We start from the raw sequence: 15,883 nt of genomic DNA on the forward strand, positions 1-15,883 counted from the left end.
TCGAGACCCCAGAAAGAGTCCAGAGAAGAGCAACAAAGATGATAAAGGGTCTAGAAACTAAATTGTATAATGAAGAGATAAGGGTGCTAGATATGTTTAGGCCAGAGGTCTCCAAACTTGGCAACTTTAAGACTTGTGGACTTCGGACTTCCGGTTTGTCGGCTTCGCGAGCGGCAGGGATTCGCGATACAGCGCGATCCCTGCTGCGCTAGCGCACTTTTGGTGCTCCGATCTGGGACGGGTTCGGAGCTAAGGCTACCCTGCAGGGGTAGCTGAAGATAGGGGGATCCGGAGAGGGGTTTGGGGGTGTTGCAGACCCCCTCCCCGGCCGGCAGAACCCCCTTTTCCCAAGACAGTGCAGCGGCGGTCTGTAATGGCCGCCACAAAGAAGCCGGCAGCCGGGTAAGAATGCGCAGGAGGAAGAGGAGAAAGCCATTGAGAGTGAAAGTTTTCTTGGTTGACCGAGGACTCTAAGACACATTTAATACAATTCCTGGAAATTATGGCTTTTTGAATGATTCTTTCCACAAGAGAAAATAAGCGGCAATTTTGAGGTGCTGAAAGGAAAGTTTACTCTCCTTCCCTACGGAATCAATAAGTGGATATTGAGAAACCTGTCTTTTTCAGCTAAAAACTAACTTTATGTGATAAGTGGGAAGGGAGAGGACAGAAAATATATTCATATGTTAAGAGTTTGTTGGAGGAGATGCCTTAAGGATTTGAAGACTGGAATATAATTTTAATAAGGCTTTAAGATACAAATTTGGACTTTCTTTTTTTGATTGATACTACCCCAGGAAGAGAAAGTGAGAACTTTGTCTTGACTTGGATTGATTGAGGACTTTGGGATTGTTCTATTTTTTTTTTTTTTTTGAAATATCTTGGTTGGTGCAGGAAGAAAGAGGGGGAAAAAAAAGAAAAGAAAAGATTTATAATGGCTTTTTTTGTTGAGGAGCTGAGAAAAGAATATGAGCAAGCAAAAACAGATGGTAAAGATGGTGTGAAAGAAGCCTTCCTTTTTTTAGAAATGGCGCTTGTTAACTATCAACAAACACTACAACAGATGGAGGCAGCAGAAGACGAAGACGAAGAAGAAGAAGAAGAAGAAGCCATCTTTAATGAATTTCAACATTTAACTAAGAAAGAAGGAAGGAAGAAAGGAAGGAAAATGAAGGACTTAAGACTTAAAAAAATACTTAAGAAAGAGAAAAATAAGGCGCAAAATCAATATAATGATAGTAAACAAAAGAAAAAAGGAACACAACAGAGAAGGGAAGCCAGCAAGGCAAAGGCAGAGACTAGGAGAAGGGGGGTAGGAAGGTCTGGTGGGGGAAGAAAGAAAGAAAGGTGGAGAAAAGCCACAAAATTTTGAAATTAGATGGGAAAAGAGGAATCTTTTTTAGGGACAAAGGGTAAAGTACAATTTCTTTAAAAAAGATTTTGCAAGGTACATAAGATGGTATTGTAGCATTTGTATTAGAAATAGAAAATTAGAATGGTTTAAGAGTTGATAAGAGATTAAAATGTTGAAATGTTTAGAAATGATTGATTTTAAAATTTAATAAAATATTAAAGGGAATGTTTAGAATATTGAGTTTTAATTAAAGAGTTTAATATGTTTATGGTATTGATGTTATTATAAAATTATTATAGTAGCATTTGTTTTTGGAAAAGGCAATGGGAATATTATAAGATTTAATATTTAGATCTACTATTTAACTATGTATTTAATCATTTTGGATTTATTATCTTTTTTTTTTTATTAAAAAACAAAAAAAATAAGAAGATAGAATGTACCAAGCAGAATCAGATTGGGTATTAGGTGTTATTTTAAATGTTAATCTAATTAATTTAGGGGGAAGATAGAAAGGCATCATACTCTGATTAGTGATTTCAGGAGAAATCCTTTTTTTTTATTATAAGGAATGAGACAGGGGGATAATAAAGAATGGACAAAAGATACAAATATAATGACTCAAATTAAGATGGATTAAATAAGATAGAATTAAGAAGATTGAAATGTGTGGAAAAGCTAATATAGAAGATATAGAATGGTAAATAAAATAGGTAATGATATGTAAGATGAGCATGAATATAATTGAAGTTCATGTAGAGAGAGGTACCTGGGGCCAAGTTACTTTCCTAAAAGATTTTTTATATGTTTGTGTATTGTGTGTTTATGTTTTTGGGAGAATTAATAAAACCTTGCAGAAATATAGAATGACAATAATGGTAACCAAGTCAGAAAGAAATAGATGAAATAATAATAGTGAAATTGAATAAGATTGAATAAGAGTAAAGAGAAGTAAAGAGAAATTGGATAAGAGGTATTTGTATGCTCATATGGAAATGGTTTAAAATAGAATTATATTGTATAAAATAAGGTTTTATTTGACTTGTAAAATTTATAATGGAAAAAGGTTTAAGTATGTAATGGTCAATGATGATTTGTTTGTCTTTAAAATTAATAAAATTTGTTTAAAAAAAAAAGACTTGTGCACTTCAACTCCCAGCTTGCTGAGGAATTCTGGAAGTTGAAGTCCATAAGTCTTAAAGTTGCCAAGTTTGGGGACCCCTGGTTTAGACTAACAGAAAAGACTTAGAGAAGATATGATAGAGGTCTTCCAATACCTGTCGGAGTCAGGGTAAACCTATTATCCAAAGCACCTGAGGGCAGGACAAGAAGTAATGGGTGGATGATCATTAAAAAGACATCCAATTTCCTGAGAATGAGAAATTAATAAGTGGAACAGCTTATCTCCTGAAGTTATGGGTGCTCCATCACTGAGGTTTTCAAGAAGAGACTAAACAGTCATATAGTCACTGCTTGATTAGGGGTTTGGACTAAAAGACCTTCCAACCCTACTATTCCATGTTCTTTGTTTTATGAAGTATAGTTCCCAAAATTTTCAACAGTGGCTATGTTGACTGGTGAATTCTGGGAGTTGTGTATCATTTGGACTGGGACAACTACAAGGCAATTTTCATACTGGTGCAATAACTGTTATTGATCTGGCCTTCAGATCTTTACTTGCTTTCTGAAAACTATTTCCACTGGATTCAGTATGACTTTGTCCTAATTATGGGTTCCTCTGACTTTTCTGCTTTTTTTTAAAGTCATAAATAGGTAGACAGCCTAATTTTTCAAGATTGTGGCTCCATAGTGAGTATGGGTTATTATAATGTACCTTGGAACTTTGCAGATATACATACTCACATACATCTTCCTTAAGAGGTTTTGATAGGCACATTTGTATTATGCAATGCACTTCTGGAGAAATTACAGCATCAACTGGGTGCCACAAAAAGTGAGAAGTTAATGTTACCATGGCAATAAGCACTACTTTCCTTCCTTTCTGCCATTCTTTACAGAGGGAGGGAAGACTCCAATGATAACTAACACTAAGGTTTCATTCCAATAATAATAATAATAAGCATCGATTTGGGAAAGATTATTTATTGAGACAATAGCAATGTTAAGAGTTTGGTTTTATCATGCAGGCCAACTGCCTCAGGAGATTGCATGTGGTTTCTAAAACAAATTTTGAAAAGCCGATTATCTGAACACATGAAACGATCACATGGATTAATCTTGCCTCATGACAAACTAAAATTTGCCTTCAGCCTTTCCCCCTTCTTCGGGTTTTAGAGAGACTCATCTTCTAACAGATTGATTTCACACCATCCAAAATATTTCAAATCATAATGCAGAAATATTTATCTCCCTCTCTTTTAAGATTCTATTATTAACCACGTGTAGAAAGTTAGCACCCACCCCTCTTAGAAGAATGAAATATTTTAGGAAATATTAAAAAGGCAGAATATTATATTTTCCCTAAAGGAGAAACATGTTTCTAAAGACAGAAACTCAGAGTTCCAGCTCCCTGCTCCCAGCAGATATTTTGGTGCACATTAAGAAAGACTGGACCAGCCTATCTACAAGACAAGAGACCTTCAGCTCCAGGATGATGGGATTATTCTCCAGGGCAAAGCCACAATAGGAATTATCCAACAAGCCCCTTCATTGCATCACCAAACTTCAACCAAGCCTGGGACACAGACAACCTACAAAGTTAGCTATTATCCCTACATAGCCCCCTGGGAGTCTGATAACAACCAATAGAATACATTTCTTGCACAGGAACAGGAAGCTCAAGGGCAAGGCCTAAGAGAGGCTATAAATACCTCTCTCAACTCCATGTGGTCAGCTGTACTAGGACCATGTGCTTGGTGGTCCTGTTCATCCTTAAACCATCTTTCCAATCAGCCTCCATATTTTCAGTGTCTTTCTCCCCACTTGGAACTGAACCAGATGGGTATTTCTTCCAACACATATTACTCATTTCTAATTTAACAAGATAGTTAAACTCACCACAGAATATTTGCAGCACAGCCTTTCCAAAAGGATCAGGAATACACATACACACACACATACTCGCTTAAGTTAGCAGTTGCATATAGCAGCAACATTTGAAAGCTAGCCAGTTTGCTTTTAACAAATATGCTAATGTGATCTAAATTCAGAAGCTAGAGAGCTGTTGAACAATTTTTTTTTTCAGATAGGAAAAGGAAAATATTTTCAGAAAGATGTGACTATATCAGAACAACTCCACTGTACAAATAGTGTAACGTTTATTTCAGTGGCTTTACAGACCAATAGTGCAAAACTGAATTCAGGGAGAATAATGAAGTGGTTGGCTCTGAAATGCAGTTTTCATACTGTCTACTCAAGCCATGTTTCTTACAAGGTCATATTTCTCTGAATGCAGTATAACCTCTGGTCAAAATTATTGTTTTTTTTTAAAGAATTCTTTAATGTGCCATATAATGGGACAGAACCACTGGACATAAGATTATCTGGGTTATATCTCTCTTTGACAGTAGTAATAGAAAGGTAATATTTTCTTTCTTTTTATTAAAAAATTATTTGGTGGATTTCAGGTAAATCATTTTAACAAGCATACTGCCTGTATGAATAACTGTACCTGTAAGGTACTTTTCTTACATATAAATTATTTTTTTAAAGTTTAATCTTATCAATCTTTTAAAAATAGTTTTACCAATTCTGAACTGCTGTCTTCGGTAATTATTTTCTAGTATAACTGTTTATCCAGAGACATTAATTCTAATAGTGAAATACTAAGTCATTAATAAAGTATCATCTAGGTACTACATTTCCCATAGTTCTAGAAACCGAAATTAAATTCTTGAAGCAGCTTTTTTAAGCTTTATATTACATTGGTGAATATTAATACAAAAGAAAAAATGATCACCATGGTGAAGATTCACCAAAATGTTAGTTAACAGTGGGATTTTTTAAAAACATTCACATTACCCTGGAAGATTTTCTAGGTTCAGGTTTGTTGTTGAAAGTTCATAGACAAGAATGGTAACCAGGTTTTTTCCTTATGCATTTTCCTACTACATTTCATCTTCATCTTCTCAGTATAAAATGTGATAAGAAGATAGTGAGACAAGTTTATATTTGCCTTAGTTATCAAATTAAGCTCCTTTTCATGTTTTTTTGTTGGTAGAAAGTTAGACTATATAAGATGCCATACCAGTTGAAAAGCAACTCATGTAGAACTCTATAATCATACAATATGTGCAATTTGTTTTCAGATATGTGTAATGGGTGCAGATTTTTTTTAAACTTCCTCTAGGAATAGCACTGATTTAATTACTTGTTTAGATTTTTATTTTGTTTGGCAGACTTTTATGAAATCAGTTGGAGGAACAACACTGATTGGCTCTTTATATTCTCATGTGTCCTTAGCATATTGAGATTGACAGGAATTTAGATGATTAGCAAATGTATTTCAAACTGCCTTTAAGTAATTTGGGAGTAGGAATAGTGAATATGGAGAACATTTCCCAATTCAAAGTTTAAAAAATAATTATAATTCCTTCAGTTTCAGAAGCCTCAGCTCTGTGCTTAGAAGAATGAAGCTATATCAATTTGCCATTATGTTTTATCTATGTAGCAATAAGATAGATGTTTTTGGTTGTGTAATTGAACTTTAGTCTCTTAATATTATTCTTACATGTTTTAAGGAAGTCTTGTAAATGTCTCTTTGGACAGAAACCTCATGAAAATGTCTAGCTCAGTGACCTAGCTCAGTGTTAAGAAATAAAATACCTTTCAGGTTAAAGCTTAAGTCTTGGTAACTGACATCAGAAGCTAAGCTGGATCAGATCCAGTTAATACACAGAGAGGTATACATGAGAAATCCAAGCTAGACTATGAGAAAAAAATATCCCAGAAGGCAATGACAAACCACTTCTGTATACCTTATCATGCCAAGCAAACTGCATGTAACACACCATTGGTCCAAATCAATTAAAAAAAAAAAACTTTGCTTACTTGTGTATGGAGATTCTCAGTCATCCAGGTCATGGTTGCCCCAAAGGTGCTTTTTCAAAAACCAACTGGACTTTGTTTTTCCCTTGAAGATGTTTTCGCTTCTCATCCAAGGATGAGAAATGTCTTCAAGGAAAAACAAAGAAAGTCTGGTTGTCTTCTGAAAAAGCACCTTTGGACTTTTGCTTACTTGCTTAAAATCGATTGTCAGAAATTATGAAACCTTGAATAAAATAGAACAAGCAGAATGGATATATAGTACACAAGTTGATCAGATTCTGATTTTATACTTTTAAATATGCTATTTTAAAGTGTGCTTCTAAATCCTGCTTTGGAGCTTGAGTTTGCATGACATTTGTGTAATTCTTAACAGTGAAATTTCTGCTTTAACCTCTACATTATAGCTCTCTTTAGTCCCTTCAGGCCAATGGAAGGTGAAATATTTTACAATTAGCTCTGCAAAAGTCTATCAATGGATCACTATGAATAATTCATGGCAGCTCTAATTCAAATCTTTAAAAAATTCCCCACTTTTCTAAGAAATAATCTAGAGGCTACTATTGTAGCCACTTGCTGCCACCTACAGACCAAAGCAGCATGTCCCCATTGGAAAATAAATTTAAATGATGGATACATTTAGTAGTAATAATCCGCAGAAAAGGCGAAATCCAGTTTTTTCATCTGAGAATCTGCTTTCATAAGGATTTGAAGGTGATGTTTCCAATTCTGATCTCCCGATGAATTAAAGTGACCATTCTATGGTCCAGATTTTTTAAAGAAAACATCTAACAATGGCTTTCTCAAATCAACAAGAAATCAGCCTTCATCTAAAACTTTTCAATCTCTCTTGACAGAATGCTGTGTTAAACATACATTTGCCACAATTGATCCATAACACTATCTCCAGTTTTGGTTTGGCCCTGCTATTTTGGAACAGTGAAAAAAATATAATTTTCTTTATGATTTCTTTAAAAGTGTGCATTGTTGTCTGCATGTCTTCCTACTGTGAACACTTTTTGAAAATGTTTTTCAAATGTTTTCCCCCCTCCCTATAGGAAAAAAATAATAATGTGTGTGTGTTCATTTCAGTATGCATGTTTTATATTATTTTCTGCTAATGTGCATACTTTGGCACATTTCTGAATTGCCTTATAAATTATATGCCATTGTCAGGCTTGTTTCAAAGGCACAACATGATTATTTAGATTAGTTATTAAATTTTAATACTGTTCAGATAAATTTTAGCTTAAAACTAAAACTATAAATATAAATTTTAAAATGAAAAGTTATGATAGATGTGAGTGCATTTCATACACTTTGGATAACTTAGGTGTCATAGGATTAATGGTGCATACTCCATTTGATTAAAAAGAAGAGTGATTCTAATGGTCTGAATATCAATTCATTTCTAATTTTCTCTCGGCCATTTCTATTAGTTATAATTCAATTATTTCAATTTTGTTTTTCTTATTGGCATGATGGACTAACTGGTTCAAATAAAGTTTCAAGTTAAATGCATGAAGCTATTGTTGAAATAGGAAAAAAATGTTAATTACAAATATTTCCACAATAATTACTTAACTAGTTAGGTTAACATACCCACCACTGCCAAAAAAAAAAAAACAACAACAACAACAAATGGAATAGTATAGAAAAAATAGTTTAAGCATTTAACATTTTAGCTAATAACAACTTTGTTTTGCCTAAGTTTATTTTTATTTATTTATTTGATTTGTCAATTGTTTCCAAGATAATAAGTATAAGTGTATACATAGTTGTGAATACATGAAATGGGTACATTTAAGAAAAATAAAAGAATAGAGAAACAATAGGACAGGGACGGTAGGCACGTTGGTGCGCTTATGCACGCCCCCTACAGACCTCTTAGGAAAGGGGTGAGGTCAATGGTAGACAGTCTAAGGTTAAAGGTTAAGTTCCTCATAGAATAGAAAATCCAGCATTTAATAGTGAGAAAATTTTAAGATTTTAGCTTTGTTTTTTCTCCCCCCCCCCCCAACTATAATAAATATGTGGCCCTGAAGATGAAGTGGCAAGATTTTATCTTAATGGAGTCCAGGTGTGATATTATTTATATGTTTAATATATGTTTGTTAACAAAATGCCATACATTTTCTTTGTCTGAAACAAAATCAAACAAATCGCGGAGCACTTGACAAAACATTTTAAAACTAGCAATTTTTAAAAGATAAACTTAAAAACCATGTAAGATGCAAAATATTGCAAAGAAATAAACAAAATAGCAATATCAAATATTTGTCCTCCGTGGAAAGACTAACACATCATATAAACCACAAACCATTGTGATGGTGACAGCCAAGGTATAAATAGCACCTGTCATAAGAAAGGGACAAAACTGAAGGGATGAAGCTGTGATTTAGAATGCTTGCTAGAAGGTTGCATTGAGCTACCATTGATCAAGAGGTGATGTGCTACTTTGAAGACGAAGTACTAAATTACACCTGGCCTTTCTTTGCTCACTTTCTCATGACAACATGAGATTATAGGTTGACTTTTATATTTAGGATTCTTGTCAAGCGCATGTCATACAGAGGCAGAGACTTAGTTGAAAAGTCCATGATTACAAGATAACTTAGTTCTCCTGTCCCTTCATTGCCAATATACTCTGGGAGAATTCAGATTTATGTTGTCAAATGTATTTTTTAAAATGAATGAATGGAGGAATGGGCCTTTTGCAGTGGTGTGATCCAACCGGTGTAACAACCAGTTCAGTGAGAGCGCGCAAAGCATTTAGAAAAGACCATTTTTAGCTACAATACTTACCTTCTGCTGCAGCCCTGGTGAATAAAACAGCTGATGCATGGCAAACTGCTATGCCTCACAAATCAGCCGTGCTCAGAAACAAGGAAATAAAGCACAGGAAAAGGGCAGGGATGGTTGGGCAGGGCCAAATGATCACTGAAACTACTAGTTTGCCTGAATCTGTCCGAACCAGTAGAATCCCACCCCTGGCCTTTGGTTTCTTCAGGTGTGAGATAGAAAAGAGAATAAAGTAAGTATGAACTAATGAAAAGAATGATAAATTTGAAACTTGCTTCAGAAAATGCCATCAATGTGTGAAGGGACAAAAGAATATATAATGCAAAACACAGAAGAATTGGAAGCCATGACACTAAGGAATAGTGAGTTAGTTAAAACCCAATATTACTAATTGTTCTGACCCAAACCCTTTTCCAATAAAACAAATAATAACCAAAGGGAACAGAAACCTTTTAATGAGTCTTACGAATCCCCAGTTAAAAGGCTGCTGCAAACTAATTAAGTTTGATAAGCACAAACCTCGCGAAAACTGTGCAAGACTGCCAAGAATCACAGATAAGAAATATTTCACAACACAAGAATCTTCAAATACCAACTAAGATACTGCAATGTCCACGAGGCTGGAGTTTTGAAACGTTTTTGCTTCCTACAAAGAACGTCTGATTCACAGCTGGCTTTTATCTTCTTGGAGGGGCCATTACCTTGCTGCCTTACTCCTGAGTCGCCCATGCTGCTGCAGCTGTTTTTTCCTACGAGCAGCCTTGCGCACACACGCACTTGGCACAGGCTCCTCGGGAACCTCCTCATCACTGCTGCCAGCCCCCACAATCTCTGAAGGCAGCAGTCCACTCCCTAATGCTCCTGGCCCCTCATCTGAGTCCTTGCTCTACTCAGCCATCCGCACCTACTGCCGGCTAACCACAATACTAATGTACAGTAGCTATTATCACACTATCATCATTTTTACCAGACGTTTTATGGAACGAGGAAAGCAGGTTTTTTTAAAAAACCTAGAAAAAGATACTAGGAACCCACCTCTGCATTACTGCCAAGAAAATATGAATGCAATTGACTTTATGGAATCTTAGCTGGCATCTGATAGGAGACCACAAATCTAGAAAAAGCTCAACAGAGAATCCGAGAAAGAAGCTGTTGCCCATACCCAATCTAAAATAGTCTCACTTTTGATGTGAAATATTCTCAGTTAGAGCCTAGCTAAATGGAAAATATTTAGCTCTCTTGATCTCAAATAGCTAAGCAAGACTAGTCTGGTTAATATCTAATGGGAAGAAATAAAAGGAAAGGGCTGTAGACTACCGTGGAAGCAGACTTTTTTTTTTTGTCTACATCATCACCACTAAAACATTTTTTTGCAGTTATTAAATATACAAGTCAACATGGAAGCAATTAACTACCAGAAACTGTTCAATTATTTAAGGCCAAATTTTGTGTTCAATTCTATATGGTGAGCAGTTATGTGTGTGTGTATTTTAAATCCTTATTGATATTTGATATACTATTGTATTATATTTTAATTTTTTGCTGTGGAATTAAACAAATGAACATTTAAGTCACAGGAGATTTGTTAAATAGGGGTGGATTTTCCATTGACTCGATATGGAAGGCTGTAATATTTTAACTTATACTGCTTATTAATATCATTGATTAACTTGATTTTAATAGTTTTAAAATGAAATAAAATATTCAAATTTGAAGACCAAACCACCTAATTTACTTCATTTTATGATTCATGTAAAACTTTTGACTATTATTTGTACCTATTTTTATTTTGTGACTATAATTTTCTTGATTCATTTTTTAGTCTGTTTCTGTTTTCCTTTAACCTATTCAATATTCTTTCTCTCATGCACGCACACATGCACACAGAGCCCCTAAGCGACTTTAATTACCATGTTCTCATTTCATTTCAAAGACAAGTATGCGATATCTTTCCAAAATATTCAAGGTGTCCAGAAATCTAAAGACATACCCCTTTACTTAAAAACAAAAACAAAAGAAAAACAGGATACATGAAAAGTCATCCTGATAACACCATTTACAAAAAATGAATGCGTCTCACAGACCAGGAATTACATTTCATTGATTCATTAATACATTTCATTAACAGCTTGTTTTTTCTGCTTTAGAAAGCGTGTTAAGACACATACTTTTAATTTGCCTTTTTAAAGCACTTGAGGGAGGCAGGTTCTGTTGTTGCTTTTAACATTTTATAATGTTGTTGATGCTTCTATAGCAACCATAAGCCTTGCTGTTATTTAAGCTATATAACATGCACACACATATCACACATCACACAGACTGTATTTATTCAGATTCCCTTAATGTAACAATAGGATCTGTGAAGCTCTGAGAACATTCAGTGCCAAAGTATTAGACACACAAGGAATTTGTCTTTGTGCATATACTCTCAGTGTACATAAAAAGAAAAGATACATTTGTCAAGAATCATAAAGTACAACACTTAATGATAGTCATAGGGTACAAATAAGCAATCAAATCATACTAGGAAACAGTCAATGTAAATTGTAAGGATACAAACAGCAAAGTTACAGTCATACAGTCACAAGTGGGAGGAGTTGGATGATAGGAAAGATGAGAAAATTAATAATAAGAGTAATGCAGACTTAATAAATAGTTGGACAGTGTTGAGGGAATTATTTGTTTAACAGTGATGGCGTTTGGGGAAAAACTGTCCTTGTGTCTAGTTGTTCTGGTGTGCAGTGCTCTATAGCATCATTTTGAGGGTAGGAGTTCAAACAGTTTATGTCCAGGATGTGAGGGGTCTGTAAATATTTTCACAGCCTGCATGCCTGCAACCTCGAGTTCTATCTTATAGCTCAACTGCTTCTTTGAGGGAACATCTTCTTGTCCTTAGACTCCCTTGACGAAATAGCAGTTATTCCTCCTTGACTATGGGCAAGCAATGGGACTACTGAAAAATGATCAGTCAAGGAGAGAACCAACCTAGAATAAGGAGAAATTTCCTGACAGTGAGAACCAATGAAATGGCTTTTCTCCAGAAGTTGAGGGCGCTCCATCACTAGAGATTTTTAAGAAGAAATTGGACAACTGTTTGTTTGAAAGAGTATAGGGCCTCTTGCTCGAGCAAAGAGTTGGGTTAGAAGACCTCCAAGGTCTCTTCCAACTCTGTTATTATATTATTCTGTCATTAAATTCCCTTGATGAAATATCATTTATTCCTCCTTAACTATATAGGCTAGCAATAGGATCACTGAAGAAAGATCAAGTCTTTCATTATCCAAAATTGTATCAATACTAGTCATTAAAGCTGCTCTTGTGATGCTGTTTTCCATGAACATCTGATTCTCATGTGTACTGCAAGAGGAGAAAAACAGCTGATTTTTAAACAGATGGACAGGCGGCTTAGTTGATTTCTGAAATTATTATTAAGTTTCCAATAAATTAGAATATCTTACAGAATCAACTCTGCTCTAGCAGCATCTTTAAAAATCATATAATAAAAGAATGATAAGAGAAAAGCATACCTTGCACTTGACAGGCTATTAACATTGTCTGAGGGCATTTGCTCTGCAGATTTAGAATGCAAATTGCATACCACATATAGTCAAAAGTATGCAGAGTAGAAAGAGTTTTCAAATCCTGTTCTTTGTTTAAAATAACACTCTAAACTGATTGCATAAAATAACACTCCAAACTGATTACATAATCATCCACTTTTCCCTAACTGAGAATTTATTTTCCTCTATTTTAATATCAGTATATTGTCCAGCTGTTTTTTTTTAAAATCAATACAAATCTTGATGGATGATTATTGTTTGGTTTTGAACCAGATGTTGTGATCCAGCTATGGTCAATCTATTATCCTTCTAATCCTAAATATTACTGGTATGGAGCCCAAAATTTATGTTGCCGATGAGAAATTTGTTAAGTGAATTTTGCCCAATTTTACGACTTTTCCTACCACATTCGTTAAGTGATTCTTTGCATTGGTTAAATTAGTAATATGGTGGTTAAATGAACCTAGTTTCTCCATTGACTTTGCTTGTCAGAAGGTTGCAAAAGGTAATCACATGATCTGGAGACACTGCAACTCTTCATAAATATGAATTCAGTTGTCAAGCATCCTAATGTAAATCAGGTGGCCATGGGGATGCTGCAGCAGTCATGGGTGTGAAAAATGGTCATAAATCACTTTTTTCAGTGCCATTGTAATTTTGAACAGTCACTAAGCGAACTGTTGTAATCTGAGGACTATCTGTATTTATATAATCGACAAATGAAGAGACTTATTTAATTATGGTCAATGATAATCAATTAGCAATGATCAGACTAAAAAAAAAACTCAGAAGAGAAGAACAAATATAGAAAAGCCAGTGCAACAGACATATAAAGCCTAAAAATTATGATGTAAAACGTAAAACGAGCCATGGGAAATTGAACAACTGAACAAAAAATAAATAAAACAACATAAGATAAAATAGTAATGCAATAAAATGGAAATACAATAAAATAAAAGAGAGAAAACTTTACAATATTATAAATAGAAAATTAGAGCGTGTTATGGTTCTTACATCTAGCATTTTTTAAAAAATGATAGAAGCTTTCTGCTTGTATCTGAATAGGAAGAACCATCCATTCTTACATTTCCCACTAAGGCTATGTTTTGTACATAAGTCAGTGGAGTCAATATATGATAGATGATGGGTGGATGGATTGGTAGATGGAGGGAGGAGGGAAAGATAGATAGATAGATAGATAGATAGATAGATAGATAGATAGATAGATAGATAGATAGATAGATAGACAGACAGACAGACAGACAGACAGACAGACAGACAGACAGACAGACAGACAGACAGGCTTGCATAAATCCTTCCTAACTGTGGGCTGAATTTGCACATATATTCTCTATAGGTTAGGGTTAGGGTTAAGTTCTACAATTTAACTTGAGAGTTTTCTTTTTTAATATTAAATCACAATATGAAAAAATCCTGATGCATTTCTCTCCTCTTACTATTCAAGCTTTTCTATGCTGTTCTTCAATTTCTATTAAAATACACAAGTGAATAAAATTATAACAGAACAAAAGAATGACAGAATAACAGAGTTGGAAGGAACCTAATCTAACCCTCTGCTCAAGCAGGAGACCCTGTACCTTTCTGGATAAATATCGTCTTAAAAACTTCCAGTGATAGGTGTTAGGAATGATAGTTCCCTAACAATTGGGTTGGCAATATATAAACCAGGATAGTCATTTAATACTGTTGCATCTTTAAGAGAATGCTGTAATTGTGATTGGCTGAGGTTCCTCCAACAGCCATAAGATAGAGCCAGAAACCTGGTTTGTTCTTACATTTTCCCTTTTGCTTTGTCATTCTGCTTGGATTGCTGTGAGTCTTGCAACTGTTCGCAAACTCCGTTTATTGAACTTTGTTTATGATACTGGTAAAGAAAAGGACTTCGTTTTTGGATTATCCCTGGTCTGATTATTTTGAATACTAATTGCTTTAACCGTATATGATTTGGACTGTTAGTTGGACTTTGTTTAACAGTTTACTGGAAGTACAATTTACATTTTACTATTCAGTGTATCTGTGTGCTGGTTGAGTGTTATTCATCACCACTCTCACTATGTTTCCCTGAGTGCACTCATTCTCCTAACGGGGAATACCTCAACAATAGGGCAGCAACAAGTTTAGAAGACAAGCCATTCCACTGGTTAATCACTCTTACTGTTAGGATTATTTTTCCATAGTTCTCGGTTGCTTTTCTCCTTGATTAGTTTCCATCCATTGCTTCTTGTCCTGCTTGTGATACTCTGGAAAATAGGTTGACCTCCTTTCAGCCTCTCAAATATTGAAACATTGCTATCATGTCACCTCTTCTTTTCACTAAACATAGCCAATTCCTGCAATCATTCTTCATATAAAGTGATACTAACATTTAACACGATCTTGAGTCTATCCCTCTGTTAATGCAGCTTAGATTGCATTGGCTTTTGGGGTGGCTTCAGCATACTGGTGGCTCATATTTAAATAGTTGTCTACCAAGACTCCTAGATCCCTCTAGCAGAGGGTTGTTAAACTCAAGGCCCAGGGGCCGAATCCGGCTCGCGGGGTGCTTAGATCCGGCCATGGGGCCACCCTAGAAATAGTAAAGGACTGGCCCACAGTGCCTCTGCCAGCGAAAAAAAGAACTCACGAGGCCCACGCACATCCTTTCCAAGCTCTGTTTTCGCTGGCAAAGGGTTGCAGGAGGCTGTCCCAGTCGAAAACTAAGTTCAGGAGCCCATTTTTGCTGGCAGAGCACTCAGGCCACCCCAGGTGCCCCGACACAAGCGACATCACACTGGCCATGCCCATCCTGCCCACCCCCCCCCACCCCCCAAGGTCAAACAACCCTGATGCAGCCCTCAATGAAATTGAGTTCACCACCCCTGCTCTAGCAGTTGCTGCTATTGAGCCAGGTTCCACCAATTCTGTACGTACATATTTGGTTTTCTTGCCTAAGTATAAAACCTTGTTTTTGTCATCGATGAATTTCATTTTGTTAAATAGGGCTCAGTGTTCAAGTCTCTCAATCAGTGGTGGGATTCAATTTTTTTTACTACAGGTTCTGTGGGCGTGGTTTGGTGGGCGTGGCAAGGGAAGGATACTGTAAAATCTCCAGTCAGAGGTGGTATTTGCTGGGTCTCCGAACTACTCAAAATTTCCGCTACCG

This window comes from Notechis scutatus, chromosome 5 (assembly GCF_049901735.1).
Source record: "Notechis scutatus isolate UNSWTSFEM ecotype Mainland chromosome 5, rNotScu1.2, whole genome shotgun sequence".
NCBI classification, from domain to species: domain Eukaryota; kingdom Metazoa; phylum Chordata; class Lepidosauria; order Squamata; family Elapidae; genus Notechis; species Notechis scutatus.